Source organism: Anser cygnoides, chromosome 5, assembly GCF_040182565.1.
Source record: "Anser cygnoides isolate HZ-2024a breed goose chromosome 5, Taihu_goose_T2T_genome, whole genome shotgun sequence".
Classification (NCBI taxonomy): Eukaryota; Metazoa; Chordata; class Aves; order Anseriformes; family Anatidae; genus Anser; species Anser cygnoides.
In genome coordinates, this window is record NC_089877.1 from 66,656,101 (window position 1) to 66,679,185 (window position 23,085).

Here is a 23,085-nt window from a genome sequence, read left to right on the forward strand (position 1 = left end):
GCAAGGGAGGGATCAGGCCAGCGGGAGCCGACAGCACAGTTCCCCCGGAGCCAATCATATTTGGTTTTTCTATCAGTTTTCATTAGCCCCTTCCCATTCCTCGGGATTGTCCATGGTGTTCCAGGAGCTGATAAAAATAAACCTTTGCTGTCTCAGGGAGCTCCTCAGCCAATTATTTTAATACTCTTGGGTACCCGTTATCCAGCTCTGCCACTTTTAAAATGCCTTACTTAAACTGTCACTTTTTAAGCTTTTTCTTAGTTCCTGCAGAGGTAAAAAAAAATCTCATTGTCACTGTGAGTTTGCATTTTTTTGCTTCTTTGGAAATGGCAAACAGAAATAATTACTGAAAAGTCCTTTCTTTTCTGCACAGCCATTGACAACATTTCTGTCTCTGCCTAGAGTTAGGTCCATTCCTATGACAGGTCCGTTCCTATGACAGGCTTTTACTGGTTTCTACGTGCAATTCTCCTTCTGCACCTGGTACCTGACCCAGGGATATTTAACATTTTAGTTAAAGAACTTCGACTGACCTCCGAAGGCATATCGATATTCAGGCACAAAAAAGAGCCTCAGCACACAGAAATTTTTCTGGGGAGTAGGACCAGGAAGCAAAGACGTGGTCTCACAAAAATGTAGCTCAGAAAATGGCAGCAAGGAAGGCGGTTCCAGGAGCAGCCGTACGGATTCGCCCCGAAGGACGCCCGTGCACCCAGGGCAGGAGGAAGCCCGGCTGCTCCAGACGCAGCTCTGCGTAAGTAGGTGACAAAGTAAGCGCATCATTATTTCATGTGTTAATTGGTATTTCTCCATACCACACTGCTTCGCATTATAAACACCGTCGTTGAGGCTAGTCAGGATAGTGTGTACACAAGTGTTTACTGGTTATTAAGCACCGAACTTTGGCTAATAAATAAATCCTACTACTTAAATCCAGGCTACTTCTTTTAATAACCCCCAACTCCAAACTTAAAAGAAACTGGATTATGGATTAATAACATCACAGAAACATAGAAAAGCTGTACAGTGATTATTTTTATGACCTTACCTCATCTCTGAGTTACAGTTTTGAACAGTTTCTGAATCAATCTAATTATCATGGATCATTTTAATTAATCTGGGGAACGGCTTACAGAACAGTGTTATATCTTTTTGTCTTTTTCCAAAAGAGAGATAAAACTTCTTATAGGATGATTTAAAAAAAAAAAAAAAAAGAGGCAAACAAAGCAGATTTCCTTTCAGCTGGACAAGATCAAAAATACTTTACAGATTTCTGGAAAAACAAAAAGAAATCCTTAGCATGCTTTCAAAGTTTCTATCCCAGAGGAATTGTTCTAAAAAGTCTTCTCCCTCCTCCCTCTTCTGCATCTCAGTGTATAAGGAAGATACCATCAAATCTGCAGCATGAGATCAAGTAAGTTTGCAGGTTTTATAGCTATCTCTTCTGTGCCAGATAATTTAATGGGTCTCTTGGTCCTAATGTTCTTAACTCAGCAATGTGTCTGAGCATTTTAGATAAGAGACACACTTAAGGCTTTGGCAAAGAAGTTTAGATTTTAATTGCTGCTTCAAAAATTGATCAACTGTGCTTCTGTTGCAAGATTTCTGTTGGCCTCATGAAATGAACACTTGATAGACGGACACCTACAACCCCACCAAAATCAAATCCATCAGTACACCAAGTTGAGGCTAATCCTGGCTACAGTCATCAGAAATACCTACCATTGTAGGCACCTGTAAGCATTATATTTGTGCCACATTTCTGTTGCACTCAACTGTAGATTGGCCATCCTAGAGCCTGCAAGGCTTCAGCGGAGCAGCCCCAGCTTTGACCACTGAGCCACACGTCCTGCTAAGTTTTGCCGTGCCACTGCCACTTTTGATCTTTGCTCAGAGGAGACAGATTTCAGGAGATCTAGAAGCCCTTTCCCCACATCTTCCAGCCTGCCCCTGCGGCTCCCAAGCTGTATCTTCGTGGCTTGCAGGAGCAGCACAACAGGCTCCAGACTGAAGGTAAAGGACAAACCCCCTTGCTGCATCAGGTGTAAGCAAAATTATCCAGAACTGCACCGCAACCTGCCATTTGCCAGCTCAGAAGGGCAAAATCTTTCCTTGACTTGCAAGACGGAATTCAACGCCTGCCGCATGCCCATGCCCGCTGCCCGCTCTTCCAGCAACCCTCCCAGCCGCCGCTGGCCCAGCAGCACGCCCGGGCCTGGCCAGCAGCACGCTGTGCTGGCACTGGGGACGGCAGCTCGGGGCCAGCCCCGCGCCAACACCACCCTGGGCCCCCTGCGCTCAGCCCCGTAGGCTCGCCGTGCGGCACGGTGCGCGGGGCCAGGACCTGCGGCCCTCGCGCCTTGGCAGAGTGCGGCCCCGCAGCGAGGAGGCTCCGTCGGAGCTCCACACGCAGCCCTTCTGCAGCCCTGCAGCGGCGGGGGGGCAGGGGGACGGGAAGCCTTAACTTCAGTGCCCGCATCGCTCAACTGCTGGTGGCCATAGCACGATGGCTGTCTGTAGCACCTCCTGCCTATGTAAGCCTTCCCAACTCTCCGATATTTTCAAAGTAAAAATGAAAATCAGGTCCATACAGCTCTCACGCACCTCTGCCACGCATGTTCCTTGCGATGCTGTCATATCAGCTAACCACAGAAGCCCCAGCTGTTTAGGATGCCTGTGCCTTCCAATGACCAGGCCAGTGATTTTAACCTGGAGCTCAGGCTATATATTAAATGTAATAATTTTCCATTGAATACATTTAGGTATAATTCTCTCCTATCTTAATTAGCATCAGGGAAACTACATGGTTTCCTTTTCACCAAAGGAGAAAGAACAGCATTATGCAGGAAAATGCTCGTAGAAACAGGAAACCTCAAACTTTTACCGAAGGTAAATTAGCATGACTTTACTGAAGATAATTGAGTTATTCCTAAATTATGCACTGAAATCAAACGAGGTACTTTGCTCTCCCTAGAATGTTCTCTTTAGAAACGCACTGCATTTTCTCATTTTTAGGCTTCCAGGCATAGGAATGCATTTTCCCGTGACATGGTGCGTGTCAGATCCTACTCATCAATCCAAGCAAGCTTGACAGAAAGAAGCTGAATGAGAAGAAGGAAAGGGGAGGACGCACAGGAGAGCCCATCACCTCCCGAGCAGGTGGGGAGCAGCCCTGGGCATGTCACTGGCACATCCCCGGCATCTCCCTGGCGCAGGGAGCAGCACACGGCCATGACTCGCCCTTACTGGAGATCTCCTGCACCCAAGTCCTGCTGCTTAGGTGCCACTTGGATCTACACGAGAAAGTGAGAGATGAGGAGTGAAATCCAAGCCGGGCTGCTCCCCACGCAGTGCCCACAGCACCCTCTCCAGAAGCTCAGCAGAAGCTGCTCGCGGGAGCGCAGGGGCTGGGGAAGAGCTGCCCCTGCTGCACCGGGCACCGCGGGTCTGGGGTGGGGGTGAGCACAGCGCACACCCGTACGAGCCTTTTTGAGCCTTGGCACCTGCAGGGCATCAAGAGGGGTGAGGAGACGGTTGGTGCCTGGAGGTTAGGCAGATTTTTCATCTGTGTTTGCTATAGCAAAAAAAAGATAACAGTGTGCCCCCATCTGCACAGGCTACACAGAGATGACCAAGACAGCTGTTGAACAAGAAGGGATTTTGGTAGGGATTTTTAAACTTTTGTTTCACTCTGAACAAGAATACATCTTTTTTCTTCAAAATTACTATTGGAGAACCGGAATGCCTCTAACTGCCTGGAGGCCAACAGCACCGGCAGCTTCCTCGGCACCAAAGGCAGCACCGACAGCGACGCAGCGGCTGGGCCTCGGCAGCCGTGGGGTGCCAGGCCCCGAGGCTTTGCGTGGCAGCTGGGGGCGCCTGACACAGCACCGCACACCTGCAGCTTCCAGGCACTCCAGGTCCGACTGAAACCAATAACCCCAGGGCAGGTTATTCAGAAATCTGTCCTAAACATACAGCAAGGACATCAAACTTGAAACAGTCTGAGCACGGCATTTTGCAGAAAATGTCCGAGGCATTTCCCGACGCACAGACCGCAGAGCACCCTGACAGCAGAGCTCACCCAGTTAAACCTTAGCTCTCCCAGCCCCGAAGGCAACCTCACGCCGCCCCTTCCCCACGGCAGTGGAAGCTGCCGGCCCAGGGCCCCCAGGCAGCACAGCGCCGTGCCGGGGCAGGCGGGGGCACAGCTCGCGCCCACGCCCACCCAAGTCGGACACCCCAAGGGCTGCTCCGCCTGTGGCAGCGCGAGGGGCCCAGCTGCACCCCACAACTGCCACACACAAGTCCCTGAGCCGCAGGGTGCTGCTCGCCCCGCAGCCTCGCCTGGCCCGGGTCTGTAACGCACTCGCAGTTGCAAAGTGTGAGTTACAATGGAGAGACCAGGGGGCAGCCCACGGGCAGGCACCGTGCCATCCCCGGGGACAGGCAGCCGCTGCTCGGCTTCCTCAGGAAAGCCTGGAGCTGGCTCCCATGCGGCCGCGAGCAAGGCTGAGCAGCTGCCACGGGCAGGGAGCCACCGAGGGCCAGGAGAGCGTCAGTCACAGCGGAGACCTTGGAGAACCCAAAGACACCAAACTACCTGAAATAAACCACCCGGGAGAGGTGAGGTCTCGCATCCTCTGTAACATGGGTGACAGTGACTGTCTGCCACGGGAAGCGCAGTGGCACAGCCACAGAACTGCACATTTTGGAACAGTGTGAACGCATCACTTGCCATGGCTGCTGTGAACATACTGCAATCTTTTGCCAACATTACAACTGCTATTGCTGACTGCTGTTTTGTTCTTTAAGTTTTACTGTACTAAAGAAAGCAACAGAAAAGCAAAAGCATTATCGTTGGTCCATCCTTATCACTCCCACTGCACTGAAGCCTCTGAGATATGCAAATAATTTCTCATACGCTGAATTTTATGCTGCAAAGAACTGAAGCTAATTGTCTTTCTTGCAATAAAAGAGCCTTTTCCTGAAAATAAAATTTTATTTTAAAGAATCCAAAACTTTTTTTCCAGCTTTGCTATCAAAGTTCTTCCGTTCCAATCTGTTTTTTTTTTCCCGGATCCTTTTGTTTAATTCTACAATTAAAAACAAGAGAGGGGAAAGACAGAGAAAAACAAAATATTTCAGTTTTACAGTATTGAGTATTGAGACAGATTGGCACAGCAACACTGTGGGTTACACTTTTAATGCTCACAGGGTTGAACATTGTTTTCAAGTTAGTTTGCCACTCAGAAGTTCAAGTACCACTAATTTTGTGAGCACATTGATGCTTCATCTCTCTCAGAAACAGGACTCTTAAGTCTTTCAAGAGATACATGCCTTCTAAAAATTACAGTTATGCTTTCTAGTCAAGGTTGCACATTTTGCTCATCAAAGAGAAGTTTTTGTAGTAATCAATGCAGCAACATTTGTTCCACATTTATTCATCGGGTGTTGCAACAAGGGAGGAAAGCTAGCTCCGTCACCGGCTGGGATCAGCCCTTCAGTCTGTGCCTCGACCCTGGCTGCCACAGACCTTGAAACACTGCAAGTCACTGAGCTGCTTCAGAGTTCAGTTTCTAATTAAAAATCACTCTTCTGCCAATTTTATTTATCTGGCTGTAAGCTCTGCAGAGCAGCACTTCTGTGAGCAGCACGTGCCATGGTGAGACTCCAGTGTGAGTGAGTGCTGTTCTGTTTGTGTATCTCAACACAGATATGGTAAACAAAGTCCCAAAATCACTGATACAGCCCAACCGAAGTTCAAGGTCACAATCCTCCTGGAGAGGTCCGTCTTCCGAGAGCATCTGTCCCCAGGCTGCTGCTCCCCTCCGTGCCTCCCTCTTCGCTGCACTAACTGTGGGAGATGGAGTCTCCAAGCACAGAAACCACTGAGCTTTTCTTCTTTTCACATGATAAAACTCCAAGCACCCCAGGCTGGCCGGCAAACAGAGGGAACCCTCCATGCCCCTGCCCCTGGCACAGGCAGCATCCCCTGGCACTGTGCTTGGAGCTGGGACACCTCGGCCCAGGATGGGGGCGTCCCCTCGGCACAGGAGTGGGGCCACGGGGCTGGGGAGAAGATTCCTGGTGGGAGCAGGGCTGGCGAGGCAGCAGGACACAGGACAGTCTGCAGGGGCTTGGAAGCAGCAGCCTCAAACAGGGCACGCCCGTGTGGAAGCAGCGGTGGCGGAGGAGGGTGCTGCGGCAGCTCTGCGCACACCAGCCCAGGACCTGTCCCCTCAGCACAGCACACGGTCCCCAGGCCGCACACCACCAGCGCCACGGGGCTGCACGGCCTGCGCTCCCCGCGGCCCCGCGGCCCGGCCCTTCTCCCCCGGGGCCCCAGCCCCGTCCGTCCCCGCAGCCCCGCGCCCCACAGCCCCGGTGGAAACCCGGCAGCTCCCCACCACCTCTGGCAGCCCCCGCTGCTTGCAGCCTTCCAGCAGCGACCTTGCAGGGTTGCTGTGCTGCTCCCCCGGCAGAGAGGACTCCTCAGCCAGGGATGCCTGTCTGGACAGCAGGTGACTCTCGGGTTGGTTTTTTTTAGTCACTGAAAAACCTTCTGGGGACACGTAAATGCCCGGCAGCAGACTAGCCTCTCGCGAGCCACTGAGAGCAACCGCACTGCTCCCAGGACCAGTCGGAGGCCACAGCGAGAGCCCGGCTGGCTCCCAGGGTGACACCCAGACGCCCCGGAGGCAGGTGTGCTGTGTCCCCACTGTCAGCAGGACCTGCTCGGCTTTCACAGTGAAGGGCAAGGGGCGACAGTGGGCAGCGGCAGCCCAGCATTACCCTGCCGCTCTCCCAACAGCCACGACCAGAGGAAGCACCTGGAGACATCCGCGACAGCTCTGGCACTGCCCAAACCACACCGGCACTGCTCGGAGAACAGCAGCCACAAACAGGCTGTTTGAGAAACAGCAGAGAGGGCAGCTGCCAGGAGCACTGCCCAGGAAAAAACAAAACCTTTTGCTCTCAGGAGTGATGCCCTTAATGCAAGAAATTACTCTCTTTCAACCTGAAGCAGAGCTAGGAAGCAAATCCCTGAGATCCTGTGCTCCAGACATCTGCCTCTGTGCCCTGGCCACTGCCTACAGAGGCTGCCAGGCTCCAGCAGAGGCTTCTCTGAACCAGACTTCAGTTGGGTGTCCATAGCAGACCTCGTCAGCATGCCATGACTTGCTGCATCCTAACCACGGCAGAGCAGTGGCTAGGGAAACATGGAAATATGCTGCAGAAAATGTGAATTAGTACACCCGGCACAAGCACAGCCTTTTCTGACACACACTGACGTCTAAAGATGACATATGGGAAATGAGTTTCTAATAAAGCAGTGCAGCAGAGCCACGACACAAGACAGCTCACACCACTAGAAAGGAATAGGCAATGCTTCACTTTGTTCCAACCATTTAAATTAGAGGAATGTGCTACTTTGCTATTTGCAATCAGTTAAACTCTCATTTACATACGCATAGAGCAAAACAAACAAACAAGTCCCAAAAGCACTGAGCAATATCTCCTAGTGATACCATGTCAGCCTTTTACACAACCTCTGAATGAGATCTGACTGGCCTTACTGTGTCTTTTTGGTGTAAAGAGCTGTCTTTATGTGCAATTTCCTTTCAACATATTGACACTCTCAGCACTTGCACCCACCATGGCACAGCTGGAAACATATTGGAAAAGACCTTTTGCAAAGCAAAGCGATTACATTTTGAAGCTGCTGTCCCTCAGTAGCTGAATCTAATGAAATAACAGAGAGGCCCATGCTCACAGCAAAAGGATCCTGCCATCAGCTCTGTCCTCGGTGATAACAGGCAGAACACGTTGATATAATGTGAAAAATCGACACTGCATGGGACGTAAGCATCATCACTTCAGCAAAACCACTGAGAAGTCACGGCCTGACAAATCGGGCACATCCTGGGAGAAGGATGCCCGCCGCTGCCCACCACATGGCCCGGGTGAGGACGCAGGAGCACATCTCCCGGCCGGTGGCACCGCAGGGCACCCTCGACCTGAGCTCAGCCTCAGCTTCCACCTCCCCACAATTTCCGCCTAGCGAATTTCAGGAGGAGACCTGGCAGCGCTGCATGCACAGAGGGCTGCACAAGGGCCCCTCCTGCCCTCTGATCCCCACGAGAACCCACAAGATGTCCAGGCTGCCCTTGGAACATGCTGCTCAGCCCTGCCCTGACACAGGCTGGGAGCACGGGTATTTTACTCTTTCCTACTCCTAGTCTGGGAGACGAGCCTAGCCCATCAGGCTCACAGATTGCTGTCAAACAGCTGTTATCACTTGATGGGATGCGCTGGCAAGGCACACACAGACAGTCTCAGCCCACCTCCCCACTGCTGCTGCACAGCAGACAGCCCCCCGCCACCCAGCTGGGCTCCTGCTCGCCCGCTCCTCGCCCAAAGCCCAGCCAGGTCAGCCCCTTGGAGAGGGGAGCACCACGTGCTGCAGCCAAGCCCCAAGGGCTGGGCAGCGCCGTCCTGCGGGGGCAGTCACGGGGCCGCCACCCGGGCGTCCTGCGCGGCTGATGGGCCTGCCCTGCCCTGGGGAGCGGGCCAGCCCGGGGGTCCCCGGGGGCAGCGGGCGCAGCGCAGGGGTGCGCAGCTCTCGCCCTGGGCGAGCAGCCCCAGGCGCAGGAGCTCGCTGGTGGCAGGGGGAGCCGGAGCTGGGGGCAGCTCAGTCACACGCGGCCAACCCAAAATGTGGCCATACAGAAGACCCCCGCCCCAAGGGCAAGGCTCAGGGCAGGGATGCAGGGGCAGGGACAGAACACCCAGATGGCCGCACACGGAGCTCCACAGTCCGGAGCGGCTGGAGCTGCTGCTCTGACACCACAGAGATGAAGCCATCGTTGCAAGGATGATAAAGTCAACTTTAAATCAAGTCAGTTATGTAGGCAGGTTGCTGGTTCCATTCCTGTCCTCATTTGCCGAGGAACTGACTTTCCTTCCATTGTTTTCTTCCCCTTCATTAATTTGTAAAAGGTATCCTCCTTCCCTTCAGCCCCTCCAACTACCATTAACTCATTCATATGCCATTATCTTTTCTGTGCAAGTGCTGGCTGGTAATTGGGAGCACTGCAGAGACTATTGTTCCAGGATGCCCAGAGGTGTTGTATTTGCAATTAATTTCCTGATGAAACAGCATCCATGCATCAACACGGACTGACATTTAGAAGCATTTAGATACCATCTTACTGCAACGTGATTGTACCATATTAGTGTACAAAGCACTTTATGGGAATGAATGTCATGTCAAAGTTACAGCCTTAACTAACTGCATGTTTTAAAGAGAAGCAGCAGGGCACAGGTAAATAGAAAATAAGACATTGCATCACACAGCGATGGGAAAAGGAATAATGTCAGGACAGCTTGGCATCACCAGCATGTGAAAACTCACCCTAAACATCAAGGAACTGCTGCTAAGCTGTGATTGACCACGGAGATCCCACGCTTCCGCTTCTGCCCTCCAAGCAAATGGGCTCAAATCTTACAATTTTGGGAAGGATTTGAAGAAGCTGCTTGAGCTTCTGGGAGAGAAGCAGCACACAGAGAGGTTTACATTTCAAGTTCTGTAGCCGAAGGCGTAAGCCGCAGGGAAATGAGGCGTGCAGGGTGCTGCACGGCTGCGTGCTCCGGATGTGCACCAGCAGCCGGGGGTGCCCGCGGCCGGGGGGCTCAGCCGGGGCAGCTCCCAGAGGGGACGGAGCCAGGCTCCCCCCACACGGCTCCTGTCACCTCTTGCGGTGGACGACGGCATTGGAAGGACGCTGCCTGTGCCGATGGAGAAGTTGGGAAACCTGTACCTTAACCCCTTGTCTTTGAAGCCCGGTTGCTACGGTTACCACATAAGGGCCTCGCAGCAGCTGGAAAATCAGCATTCATCTCCCCCTTCACCCAAAAAAGTACACGCTTTCTTCCTGTGACGGGTTTTTCTGTAAGGAGAGCCACGATTTTGCGACGCAATATAGCACAAACTGGACAGAAACCCGCACTGCCCCCAGCCCAGCCAGGCAGCGATCACTGCGCGGGGTCGAGGCCGCCCCGTCCCCAGCAGCGATGGCGGGCGGGCGCCTCCGGCTTTTCTCACCTTGGCGGGGGAACAGCTTACTGCCCAGGCCTCATTTATTTTACCATATGTGCCTAGTTTGCTGCAAGACAGCTGCCCAGACTACTAGCAGTTTGGGGCTTTCCTCCTGGCAAACAGTAACTGGCAGCCAAGCAAACTCCCTGCAAAGTGCAACCGAGAAAGTAAGTGCTGCAAAATATGGGCATGGCTTACAAGCCGTTCCTTGGTCCTCAGAGATTATCCTCTTGTGCTGTCGGGTGCTTATATTGTGCCAGCACTGCCAGGCTACATGAGCTGATTTTATGTCTATATTTGCATACACGTATAGATAATATAGGTATTTTCTCACTGTATTTGCATTCAACATATAACGAGGTAGGCATTACTTCATCTTTGCTGCAAATTCCTCATAATCTTGTCATAGGATTGCACGGAAAACCAGAGCGTGATTTTGACCAGCATCATTGTTTTGGATAGTGAAATCTACTGGTTGTTCTGGAAATCTCTGGCAGCCCAGAAACACCTTTTGCACCCACCTGGTCCCAGCTGCACGCTCGAGTTGGGCTGGCCATGTTGCATGGTACGCCTCTCCCTGGGAGCAAATTGCCTTTCACAGTTTGGTCAAACTGTGCTTTCTGAGCCATGCTGAACATTAAATACCCAGCCAAGCTTGAAAACATTTCATAAACGAACACTAGTAAAAATCTTAACAAATTCTGCTGTTTTAATGACCGCTCAGGAGTAACGCACACCAGCTAGTCAGTCATGCAGGTACAGAGGCTGAGTGCCTGCGTGCTGGAAGCCGGGGCGAGTCAGGTCCTGCTGCCTCCCGCAGCCCTGGAGGGACACGTCTCTTGTTCCTCGGCCGGCAAAGGCGCGAGGGCAGATGCAGCTGTGCAAGACCTGGCTTTCCCTCCCAGCAGGCGGCACCAGAACAGGCAGCACGGCTCATGTGGGGGGACAGCCGTGGCCACGGTAGGTATCAGTGCTGCCCCCACACCTTACCCAAGACGGCGCCAAGTGAGCATGGCGCAAGGGATGAGGAAATGGCTACACAGGGTCCGACTGAAGCTTTGCCTGTGCTCACCTCCTGCTACGAGCAGGAGTGGCCGGAGGCAGCTCTTAGGGAGACCGGGCACCCTGCAGAGTGACTCTCCCCTGGCTTTCCACCACCAGCTCTCTGCAAGGCAGGAGGAGCAACCAGAGGCGCAGCTATCTCAGCTTTTTAGCTCACAGCTATTCTCTCCAGCTTTCGGCACTTTGGTTCAGAGGCCAGAAGCGAGCTTGCTGCTGAGCTGCAAAGCAGAGCTGAAGACTCTGACCTGGCTGGCATCCACATCTTGACATCAGCAGGTCAGCCTGTCACTAATTGAATTATACCTGCATTACTTAATAAACAAAGAATACTCTCCACATTATTACAATGTAATCCTTTAATTGGTTTATGAGCACAAAGTCCCACAGGGAGTGTCACAAATCCATCAGGATGCCCTGAGCACTGCATTTCTGAGCTGGCGAGATAAGAAGTGTCGCACACCGCCGTTCAGCCCTGGGCTGAGCCTGCACGGAGCCGAGCCAGCGCCCCGCGCCGCAGCCACGTGCTGCAGAGCTGCGCTGCCGGCAGCAGCGAGCCAGGCCCCATGCCAGCCCCCTCCCAGGGGACGCCCCACGCTGGGGAGCCCCGCTCGGGGCTGCTCCCAGGGAAGCACAGCGGGACAGGACAGCATGCTCTGCCCCGAACTCCGTGTGCTCCTGCCTCTGACCCCCGTCCGGTCCATGATGTCTTACCAAAGCCAGATCTGTGCAACATCCCAGACGCACACGGTGTGGATATCAGCTCCTTACCACCCATCAGGTCACCCTGGAAATGCTCTCCTGCTACCCCACACCACTTGCTAAAATAGACACAAACCAAGGCTATGTCAGTAAACTTAGCATGCTTAGACAAGGCACACGGAGGCTACCCTAAAAGCAACAGGATATCCTGCTTCATGGCGCCCTGCGCACACAAACCTAAGTTAAGAAACCAGCCTACAGCGTAAAATATCTACTTTTGCATCTTAATGCTCAGTATTATTTGCAATCTCTGCACTGCTGGTCAGAACGTAAGTTGAAGATGGACACGGCACATGGCAGCGGGACAATGAGCAAGCCGCTGTCCCTGCCACACTGCATGGACGCAGTCAGCACACCACCAGATGAACGGGTGCTCTGCAGAGATGTTCTGGTTTAGATTTTCTGTGTCCAGCAGTAAAGGAGAAACACATTGCACCCTCGGAGTATGATTCTTCTGATTTATGTGGTAATTGTAATGCTTGTGCTCTTCACTCTCCTCTTTTATCCTTCACCTCTCTTCACATTCCAAATATAAATCACAGAAGCATTACTGACCATCAGGGAACCACTTGGGTATCTGGTTTCATGTATGGCCTGAATTTCAGATGGCAACTCTGCATTCTGAGAGCCTCTCATTCTGCCAGCCAGAATTTTGCTCCTAATTATTGTTATTTATTTATTATTATTTTAGCTTTCCAGATGCAATTCAAATACAGTCACACAGTCTGTACACAGGCCTCTCTAATGCTTCTTAGTAGAAATTAAGCTTATTCAGTTGAGCTGTTTGTATCCTCCAGTGGAAGTGTGGAAGACAATAACACAACGTCTGTGAACAGCGAGGGGCTGCGATACTCAAACAGAGCTAACGCTGATCGTGTGGATCGCCAACGTAAGCCATGAAAGGGCATTTACCTAAGCAGTTTATCTTTTACTCGTTTTTACGTATTCCACAACGCTACACTAGGAACATTCATTTATAAACTATATTCCTAATTTGTTCCCTTAGAAATCTATACAGTTGTCACACGTAACTAGCAGTCAGCTGTAACTATCCTTCTTTACCTACTACATCTTTTTCCATGGTATTTATCATATTTTCCTTCTATGAGAAGGGAAGGACATGGGGATTGCTTCAATACACAGAAGGTGTTTGTTTGCAGACTGCCTCTTAAATAAAACAAGTTGGAAACAGAGCGTCTGACCCAGGGCAGTAATGGGCAATAATGAACACAACAGAAATGTGAGCCCTGAGGGAAGTAACCTCCCATTTCAACAACTGCATCGAAATGTCTATAGGTCAGGCTGTTTGAACACAAAAAGCAAACTGAGGTGTGCTCCGCTTGTTTACTTACAGCGGAGCAAACAAAGCCCCTGCCCTGGACCACGGTGAGGGACGAACGTCCTGCGATTCAACTCGCCCAGCTGCCCACGAGCCCACACGCCACGCGGGGCGACGGGGCTGGTGCCCAGGGCGGTGCCGTGACCCAGGGGATGCGCTGAGACCCTGCACCCTCGCCGGGGCCAGGGCCAGGTCCTGGAGGCGACCCCACACTCCGGCATCTGACATCCACAGGAGAGGGGCCAGTGCCCCAGAAGAGGCCAGGCCAGCAGCCAGCTCTGCCGCCTTCTTCTCTTGCGCCCACGGCACTGGGAGCAGAGCGAGCACAGCCCCAGCGCAGGGCAGAGCCGGGCCGGTGCCCCCGGCCCCCACGCACCAGCCCCGCCATCACGCCCGGGGAGCGGCGCGTGGCACGCGACGAGGCACGCCCAGCACACCGCCCTCGCTCTTATTCCCCATCACGCCGGGGAGTAAGTCATCACTCAACACTAATGACCAATGCTCATTGAATAAGACCACCATATGTCATGTGAAGAAATGAAAACCTCCTCCTAAGGTGGCAGCCTCTGCAGAGACGTATTTTACTGTAAATCTGCCACCCCACACAGAGAACTGCACGGCACTGCGATTTATGACTTTCTACTAAATTTTTAAAAGCCAACGTTTCACAAGATGCACAACTCTTGTAGTGTTTCTAGCAGATTCTCCAAGCAGAGCAAGTTCAGGAACCCCCTCTTCACGTCTCTGCTGCTGCCCTGGGCAGGTGTCAGCTCTGCGCCGCACCCAGCGGAGGAGCAGGTCCCAACAGCACGCTCCTGTGCATGTGGCACGGCATGTCCGGTGAAGTCAGGCATGACCTTACATTGCTGAAGTAACAAGGCTAATAACAGCCAGCAGGGCCCCGAGCCAGGCAAGCCCTCAGGCATGCACTTCCTCTAGTGCTGTGCACAGTCCTACGGACTCTAAAAGGATTACTGCAACTAAACCTAGGTAAGTACGTTATGTGCTAGGCTGGATGAAGGACTACACTGCCAGCGTGCCAGGCCTCTGTGAAGGATGCAATGAGACTGGAAACCACGCTCAGCTCTTACACCAGCCAAACTCCAGTTTGGTTCCAGTGGAAGTATTCCATTTTTATGGAGCTGCAATATGAGAAGTGACTGGAGTGCTAAAGTTTTCTGATATAATGTAAAAAAATAAAATAATAAAAAATAAAATAAAATAAAACAAAACAAAAACTGCCTTATGCCACTAGAACAACACAAAAGCATTGCTCTGAATCTCTTAATTGCAAAAACAGTTGTGGGGGCTGGGCTGAAGAGCCATTTAAGATGAGCCATTTATGGCTATTCAATGCAGGAAGGGGCACGGCATCTACCTGCCACCACACACATATGCTGTTAGGTGTATACCTGTTTTTAACAAACCATGAGCTGAAATATCTTAGTTCTACCTGGAACATGAACAAACCTCCTTTTCTTGGACAACTGAAGACACGCAGTACAGGACTAACCATATCGCCATGAGTTTTCCACTAGCCCACAACGGGAGGGCTTCTCGCTGCTTGCAGACACGGGGATACAGAGATGGGGAGGCGTATGTAAGGCGACTGTTGTGATCATCTGGAGTGAGAACGGGGGCTCCGTGCAAGGGAACAAGGAGCAACTAGAAAGAAAACTGCACCCCCAGAACTGGTCACCAAGTGCATCCCTTGCCACAGGCTGGGTGACAGGGACCAAACATGGTTTGGAGTGTCCCAGTCCATCACTGCTACAGCCAGGGCACCAAACGCTGAGCAGCCCAAAGAGGGGCATCCATGTGCGTGCTCTGCTCGCAGAGGCTGGGCCGAGCCTTTACAGTGAAACGTCACCTGGCACACTGGTCCTCCCCACGTGCACTCCACAATCCTTGTCTCCAGCACAGCACAGCTCTTTCCAGCCTGTGCGTCTGCTGCCTTCCCAAAATTTCTCCCAGCAGAGTCATAGAATGGTTTGGGTTGGAAGGGACGTTAAAGATCATCCACCCCCCTGCCATGGACAGGGACACCTTCCACTAGACCGGGCTGCTCAAAGCCCCATCACACCTGGCCTTAAACACTGCTAGAGATGGGGCATCCACAGCATCTCTGGGCAGCCCATTCCAGTGCCTCCAGACCCTCACAAAAATAAAGTTCTTCCTAATATCTAATCTAAATCTACCCTTTTAAAGTTTAAAGCCATTACTATCAGCCTTGTTCTATCACTACACCCCCTGACAAAGAGTCCCTCCCCAGCTTTCCTGTAGCCCCCTTTAGGAACTGGAAGGCTGCTATAAGGCCTTCCCAGGGCCTTCTCTTCTCCAGGCTCAACACCCCACCTCTCTCAGCCTCTCTTCATAGCAGGAGAGCTCCAGCCCTCTGATCATCCTTGTGGCCTCCTCTGGATCCACTCTAACAGGGTATGCACAGAGCTGATACACAAAGAGAAGCCATGGAGTTGCATCGTGGCACTGGGTTGTGCAACAAAACCTCTTTAGGAACCAAAGCCATAACCTACGGGGCTCAAATGCTGCAGAGTCACAAGCTGCACTGTGAGGAAAGGTCCTCATATGGATCAACCCACACCACCTCCCCAGCCCCACCACAGACTATCCAAGAAGATTCCTGAACAGAGCCTGCCGGGACACCCTGCAGTTGCATATGGGCAAACACCACCACAGCCTGAACTGAGACTTGTACTGCTCTCATCTGGTTTCCTTACACCCTGGCGGAGGCAGGTGCACAGCCCTGTGTCAGTGTGGAAGGGTCCTCTCGTGGCATTCGAGACCAACGCGAGTGGCAGCGCCTGCTCAGTGGCGCCAGCGTGCAGCGGAGCCGCGAGGAGCCCTGGCATGGCCGGGCTCAAAGGCAGCTCGGTGCAGAGCAGCTGAGTCGTGACCCGAGCAGGGGCTCTCCTGTGAAATGCCACGTCCTCAGCACAGCCACTGAGTCACAGCTGGCAAGGCGATACGTCCTGCTCGCCTTACTCAGATGCGCTCCCACGGAGCCTGGAAGGGGGCTTTACATCAAGTATTTTAAGAGTGTGTTGGTGAAAACAAAAACAATGCAGCTTTCCAGAGCACAGGCAATGCTGCCAACTGTATGTGTTTTCCTTTGCTGGGACAGACTGCATGAAATGGGTAAATCCTTAACTCTGGCTAAAACCTAGAAGAAATTCAACCCACGTCTCATCCACACGTAGCAGAAAGTCTCTGAATTACTGTTCAGTGTTGTTAGAGAAATCCCATGCCCAAATCCTAGGACCAGGAACATTGCCACCAGTGTGCTGAAAACACATTTGGGGGTTTCCTGTCTGTCAGACTTTTTCTACTACGCTGCTTCTTCCTTGTACGCCTTTTCCTTACTGCTGTATTACAGCTGGTGGTCAGTCTTCATGCTATGGTAGGTAAAGCGCTGCCACACCTCCCTGCTACAGGCTCCTGTGCCAAGCTCCGGCCTCTGGTCTCTGTCCCCCCTGGCCAGGCACAGAGACTACGCAAAACAAAGAATTACAATGACTTACCAAGGGAATATCAGATATGTGGCAACATAACAATGTTGAGGCAATGAAAACAGCCTTACGCCTCTAATCCAAAAAGCAATCCAACATGATCTTGACAGAGAAGCCTGAACAAAATCTTCAAAGGACAAAAAAGGCATTCAACTTTAAAGCAAAGTTACCTAATCACGTGTTTTCATGGAAATGTTTTGCTAAGAGTTCCTGGTGAGAAACTTCATCTGGAAGAGCAACCTCAAAAGCAAGGCATTAGGCAAAGGTTTCGCAGCATCGGGAACCAGCTTCAAGCACTCAGAGTCACTCTGGCCACATGCTACGCAGTTAAGGAGGCCTTCACTGAGGGTTCCCATTAGCCATTTGACAAATCACCCTTTGCATTATTCAGCCAGCTTGGGACAAATATTATCTGCAGAGTGATTTAATCCCCAGGAAGGTGGAAGCTGCCACGCTAGCTAGGCCAGCAGCCCCAAGGCCAGGGCCAGCAGGCAGCCAGCACCCAGGGCCTGTGTGGACGCAGCCCCCAGGGCCAGCGCTGCCATCGCCCTCTGGACCGGGCACCACCTGGACATGCTCTTGGCCAGGGACCTTCCCCCAGGTCTTCCTCCCTTCAGACACCACAGACGCCACTACACACCTTTCTAAATTACAAGGTGATTTGTCAGCTAACACAGCTGCCATTGATTCCATGTCCCCCGGTCCTTGGCCAGGCAGTGGCCTCCAGGGCCAGGCTCCTGGCACCACAACCTTTCACCACATCACAGACCTCTGGCTGACAGAGCCTGGACCTAGGATTCACCACCTCCGAGGGTGGTAAGGCGCTGCAACGAGCCGCCCGGAGAAGCTGTGGATGCCCCATCCATAGGGCGTTCAAGGCCAGGCTGGGACTTGGGCAACCTTATCTACTGGAAACTGTCCCTGCCCATGGCAGGGGGTGGGGGTAGAACTACATGCTCTTTCAGGTCCCTTCCAACCCAAACCATTCTATGATTCTGTGATTCAAGGGGCTGGGGAGGGCACAGTGCCTGTCCTTGGACATCAGGGCGTCAAACACCAGGCTCAAGACTTCTGAGAACACTGCTTTTACACTCCCTGTGCCCCATCTCCACGCCCTATGAATACCAGTTCCTCTCACTTCCTCTACGGGCTGTCTTAGTTCTCCAAGAACCATCAGCAAGAGCTGCCACAGAAAAAAAGATTACTGTTATTACTGTTTCATGATGGGCTGCAGGCCAGACAGACAGCCACATAATCACCACAACCCAATGAGGGATCCTGTTTGTTATCTGGGAACACATCAAAGGTCTCCATCCCTCTTCAGGAGCCCCACAAAACCCTCCCTACTGCAGGAGAAATGCACTCATAGATATGGACTCATCATTGCAATCGCTTTTGCAGCAGGCTTATGTCGGAATATTTATGATAGCCTGGAATTAGGGCACCATCTTCTACCCCTGGGTCTGTAACACCATTTCCAATACACGACCTGGACAGCAACTATGATTACTCTCCACCTCAGTACTCGGTGAGACAGCTTCCCAGACCAGCTCCTCCACCAGCAATTGCTCCCTGGTGCGCAGCACGGCTGGGCTGGAGGGCTGACCACGGGCTCCCCGCTCACCGTCCTCCGTCGGGAGCTGCTCGGTCAGTTAACCTGGGGAGGAGAGTCCTGCTCCCATCGCTGTGAACCCCCCTGCTGCCAGGGGCAGGCGGGTGCTCCCCTGGGTGCTGCTCTGGAGGAGGGGAGGCCCCAGCACCAAAGCACCAGCACCAAAGCACCGGCTGGCTCCCTGGGCCCGCTACACACTCGCAGCAAATGAGAAGGTGCTTCTTCAATATTTTGTTTCCAGAACGACGTCTCAAACTTCAGCATACCAGAAGATATACCTGACTAACTGGAAGCAAATATTTCCTTTTCATTGCAAAGTACACATATATGTTTATATATATGTGATATATATATATATTTGATATATATTTATAGAAGAAGGGGTTCACTTTTAAGCAACAAAACCCTGTACTGGTTTGGATTTGGCCTTAGAGGCTTGAGCATGTCTCCAGTAGTGCTTCTGTTCAACTACATTGCTTTCTGCTATCCATCTGCACTAACAACATGCTTTTACTTCCAAAGCATTTTAGGTAACTACTTCAAGAATAATTTTTATTTAAAACACATGCAGAGACATATCTCTTAGCACGAAACTCATCAAATAGTGTCAGCAAGCACATTTTAATAGCATAATATTGAAAAGTAATTTTACTACTAGCAAGAAAAGTCTGAAGACTGCAGAGGATATATTTAGATGTGTATAAATAGACAACACTCAGCAATGTCTGGTCAAAGGAGTACAAATCTTCCCTAATGCATGGAATATGCCTGGCCCAAAACGCTTCAATAGCACTTAGACAAGCCTTTTCTGTTTGGCTCAAATTCTGCCAGGCCTGTTAATAGCAGAGCTATTAGCATGATTTTCTGGACTGGTTGCTTGCTCAGAGAACATTCAAAGATTGTTCTATAAAACTGAACCTGTTACCACATCTGAAAGCATAGGAAATATTGATCAGCAATGGAAAGCCATTAGCTCTCCAGCATCTGACATATCGCCCTACACCCCAGCAGGCGAACAAGCTCTCCAGGCACCTTTGGGTGCTTTATCTTCCCACTGTGCTTCCAGCTTGCAGGCACCCTTGCTTGCCAAGACTGCACCTACGGGCACACCGGCCTCTCCATGAATTCTGTGGGAAACAATGCACACTAAGCCACCTGCAGTGGCAGCAGCTCACAGGAGATCTGACCGGGGAAGATCTGTTTCCTTCTTGCCACACTGTTCTGCTACATTTCTCCTTGGGTTCCAAACCGTTTTGCACCACACACTGAGGCAGTCCCGTTGTTGGGCTGGGGAGACAATCCCTGATCCTTCTTCCCCTGCCTTATGACCAAAGTCTACCTCCGTTCACCTCTGTGTGGCCAAATGGAAGCCTCTCTAAATGACAAGAGTTATATGAAAAATTCAAGAAGCCCCCCTACGAAACCATCCTGAATAACACTGCACCACAGAGTCCAGCCTTCTTCTTGATCATAAACGGAAAATAATATCACCCAGCCCTCCAGCACTCACTGAAACAGCACAGTTGGGAGTCCATTCCTGTACCTGTATGCGTTTTAGTAAACCACCAAACTGGTAAACTACCTCAAACTCGTGCTAGATGCCTGAAATAGCCAGGATATATTTCCACTGACTGCATTGCCATGATAAAACTAGTAACCGCTCTTTCAGAAATAAGCTATTATGTCAAGGGAAGCTTCTTAGTAATGTTTGTGACTTGAGGCCTAGCTGGCAAGCTTGGGTATGCATTTTGATAGTCTTGTGCATTTAAATGTATTTACTATGCATTTAAACAAATGCACGATCCCCTGAATACAGTATATATTTAGAAATTTACTTCAGAAAGGTGTTTGGGCACTGACAGCACTCTGTTGTATGGTTCTTCTTACAAAATTGAACCTGACACCCAGATCAGCAGAGTCCTTGTTTTGGAGCACACCAGCTCCAGTCCCCCAGGACAGACCTCCAGCAGCACTGCGAAGTCCATGGGCTGCCACGAAGGTGAAGCCCATACACAGCTCACAGCTTTGGGGGAATGTCTCTAAGCTAACGGGGGTCCCAGCCAGTGGCCATGAGGCACCGTAAGGCATGCGCAGCCCTGAAAGTCCAGGTGGGCACCATGCTCCTGGAAACATCTGCAGACAGGATTTGTGCTGTCAGAACCAGCTGAGACCCTTCCGCAGAGCAGCAGCAGGCCCTCAGACGCACAGCTGTAACCAAAAAGGCCCAAATGACCCAGGGTGGATCCATCTCATCTCACAGGTTTGTTGTCTGGCCACGTTAGCTTGAACACATCTGGACATGCCGCACTCAGCCAAGGACAATCAGAAGGAATGCACTGACACGATGTCACTCTGGGGACATGTGAAATGTAAGCATGGATGGGAAAGATGTCCGAACAGCAAGATGACCAAGGCACAGGTATCCTGGCTCCAGGACGGTCAGCTGGAGGCTGCAAGGGGCTGGACGTAGCTAGAGACACCCAACTTTCCCACGCTCAGTTTGGGGGACTGGTCAGGTTATGTTCATACCTGCAACTGAGACCAGCAAGTCCTGCTCCAGACACTCCATGCAATGACAAGCAGTGCCTGTCCCAGAGACATGACAGACCAAGCTAGACAAGGAGACAAAGGTTCAGGAGAGGAAACATTGCTATCTTGCACCACAGAAGGCAATGAGAGAGGGCAGTGCTCACGTTAACTCTCATGGCAGACCTCGGTGGGTGCAGATCCTGCGCCTCCAAGCCAGCGCTGGCAAGCACCAAAGGAAGGGGCTTTCAAAAGCGCTTCCAGCCCAGCCACGCCAGTGCCCCCCTGGGTGCGGCAGCCCCCGAGCCAGCCTGGCTGTGCAGGCTGCCCCTCGCACGGGCCCCTCCTCGGCTGCGGCTGCTCCCTGGAACCAGGTTTGTTTGCTCCTGACATCAACATGGCTGCAAGGTTTCCGCTGGCTCCTCTACAACTGTTGTGCCGTCTCCCCGAGCGGGAACCTTCCAGCAGCAAAAAACGTTTCTCTTGTCCTACATTTGCTCTCCCGCAGACTAGAAGCGCATGCTACAGACGGGCAGAGGGGAGGGGAAGGGACGGCAGCACACGCATATCCCGGGATGCCGGGGACAAGCGACAGCCTTCCAGGACTGCGGGGCGAGGAGCCAGGCGTGCGCCCGGGCGAGGGCAGCGGGACGGGGCGGCTCCCGGAGCCTCCCGCCGCGGGGGCGGGCGAGAAGGGGACGCCGGAGAGCCGGGGGCCTCCCCGTCCGGCCGCCTTCCCTCCGGAGCAGCTCCACACCCCGCGGCCGCAGGAGCCGACGGGGCGGCGGCACAGCCCTCGCGGGAGCGCCCGGGGGCCGGGGGGGCTCCGAACGCGGCCGCGACCCCGCGGCGCCTCCGCCGGGCACGGGCAGCCCCGCGGGGGCGGACCCGGCGCGGCAGCGCAGAGCTCGGCCCGGCCCGGCCCGGCCCGGCCCGGCGGTGCCGGCGCTCCCCAGGCGGCGGCAGCACCGCGCCGAGGCGCGGAGGGGGCGGCGGCCGCCGCGGCATCCGCGGCCCTGCAGCACCCCCAGCCGCGGGCGGCCGCCGGCGCCGTCCCGCGGGCAGCGGCGGGAGCGCGGCCCGGCCCGGCCCGGCTCGGCTCGGCCCGGCTCGGCTCGGCCCGGCCCGGCCCCGCCCGGCCCGTCCGCGGGGCGCCCGCCCCGCCCGCCCCGCGCAGCCCCGCGGCCGCCGCCCTCCCGGGAGGGGCGTCCCGGGCGCCGCCGCCAGCCCCGTCCCGGCGCCGCCCGCCGCGCTGCGGGGCCAGCCCTGCCCGGCCGGCCCGGGACCCGCCGCGGCCGCCCTCCCGCGCCCCTTCCCCCGCGGAGCGGTACCGGCGGCTGCAATGCAGATGGGGCCGGGCTCGGCCGCCCGCCCCGCGATTACCTGGTGCCTCCCGGGGAAAGACGGCGTCCGGAGCGCTCCCCCTGCAGCTGCGGCCGCGGCCAGGCTCCGGCGGGGCGTCAGGGTCTCGCGGCAGGCAGGCCGGCCGCCTCTCTGCCCTGTGCCGGCGCTCAGCAGCCGCATCCTAGAGCGGCTCGGCGGCGGCGGCTGCCGGCGGCCGGGGCGGGCAGGGCAGCCCGCGCGGACGGCCCCATGGAGCGCGGCGGCTCAGCGCGGCGCGGCCGGCGGCAGCGCACATGCACACGCGCGCAGCCCGCGCCGGGCGGGCGGGAGGCGGGGGGACGGCGCGGGGCACGCGGCGGCGCAGCCCGCCGAGCCCGCTCGCATCGCCCCGCCGCGGGCAGCCCGCTCGGCTCCGCGCCGCTCCGCGCCCGCCGGCCGGCCGGTGACCTTGCCGTGTACCTGCGCCAGGTTAATCCTCGCCGAGCGCTCTCGCTCCGCGCCCCGCTGCGTAATCCTGCGCGCCGGGGCGCCGCCGCTGGACGCACGGACGGGCGGGCGGACGGGAGGGGGGGGGGTGCGGGCGCGGGGCGCGGCGGCGGCCCCGGCGCCTCCCGGGGGCAGCTACGGCGCAGCGGGCGCGCAGCGCGCAGGGGCGGCCGGCGGCAGGGCCATGCGGCTCCGCGCCGCTCCGCGCCGGGCGCGCTCAGGCGGAGCAGCCGCGGCGCCGGGCGTTGCGGCGGGGCAGGGCGGGGAGCTCGGCGCCCGCGGCTCGCCCCTCCGCCGCGGCCGCTGCGCCCATCCTCCGCGCCGCCGG

At 54.2% G+C, this 23,085-nt stretch overlaps 1 protein-coding gene across 3 annotated transcripts in view; it reads right to left on the reverse strand.

Moving 5' to 3' along the window:
- Window positions 1-22,867, reverse strand: part of LRFN5 (leucine rich repeat and fibronectin type III domain containing 5) — a 57,436-nt gene extending 34,569 nt beyond the window's left edge. For 2 of the 3 annotated variants that reach the window (XM_066998959.1, XM_066998957.1), the window contains exon 1: window positions 22,311-22,476. The gene's annotated coding sequence lies outside the window, so the exon portion shown is untranslated. Of the gene's footprint in view, window positions 1-22,310; window positions 22,477-22,730 lie in introns of those variants that run through there. The other variant, XM_066998958.1, reaches the window with a different exon arrangement.
- Window positions 22,868-23,085: the final 218 nt, after the last annotated feature.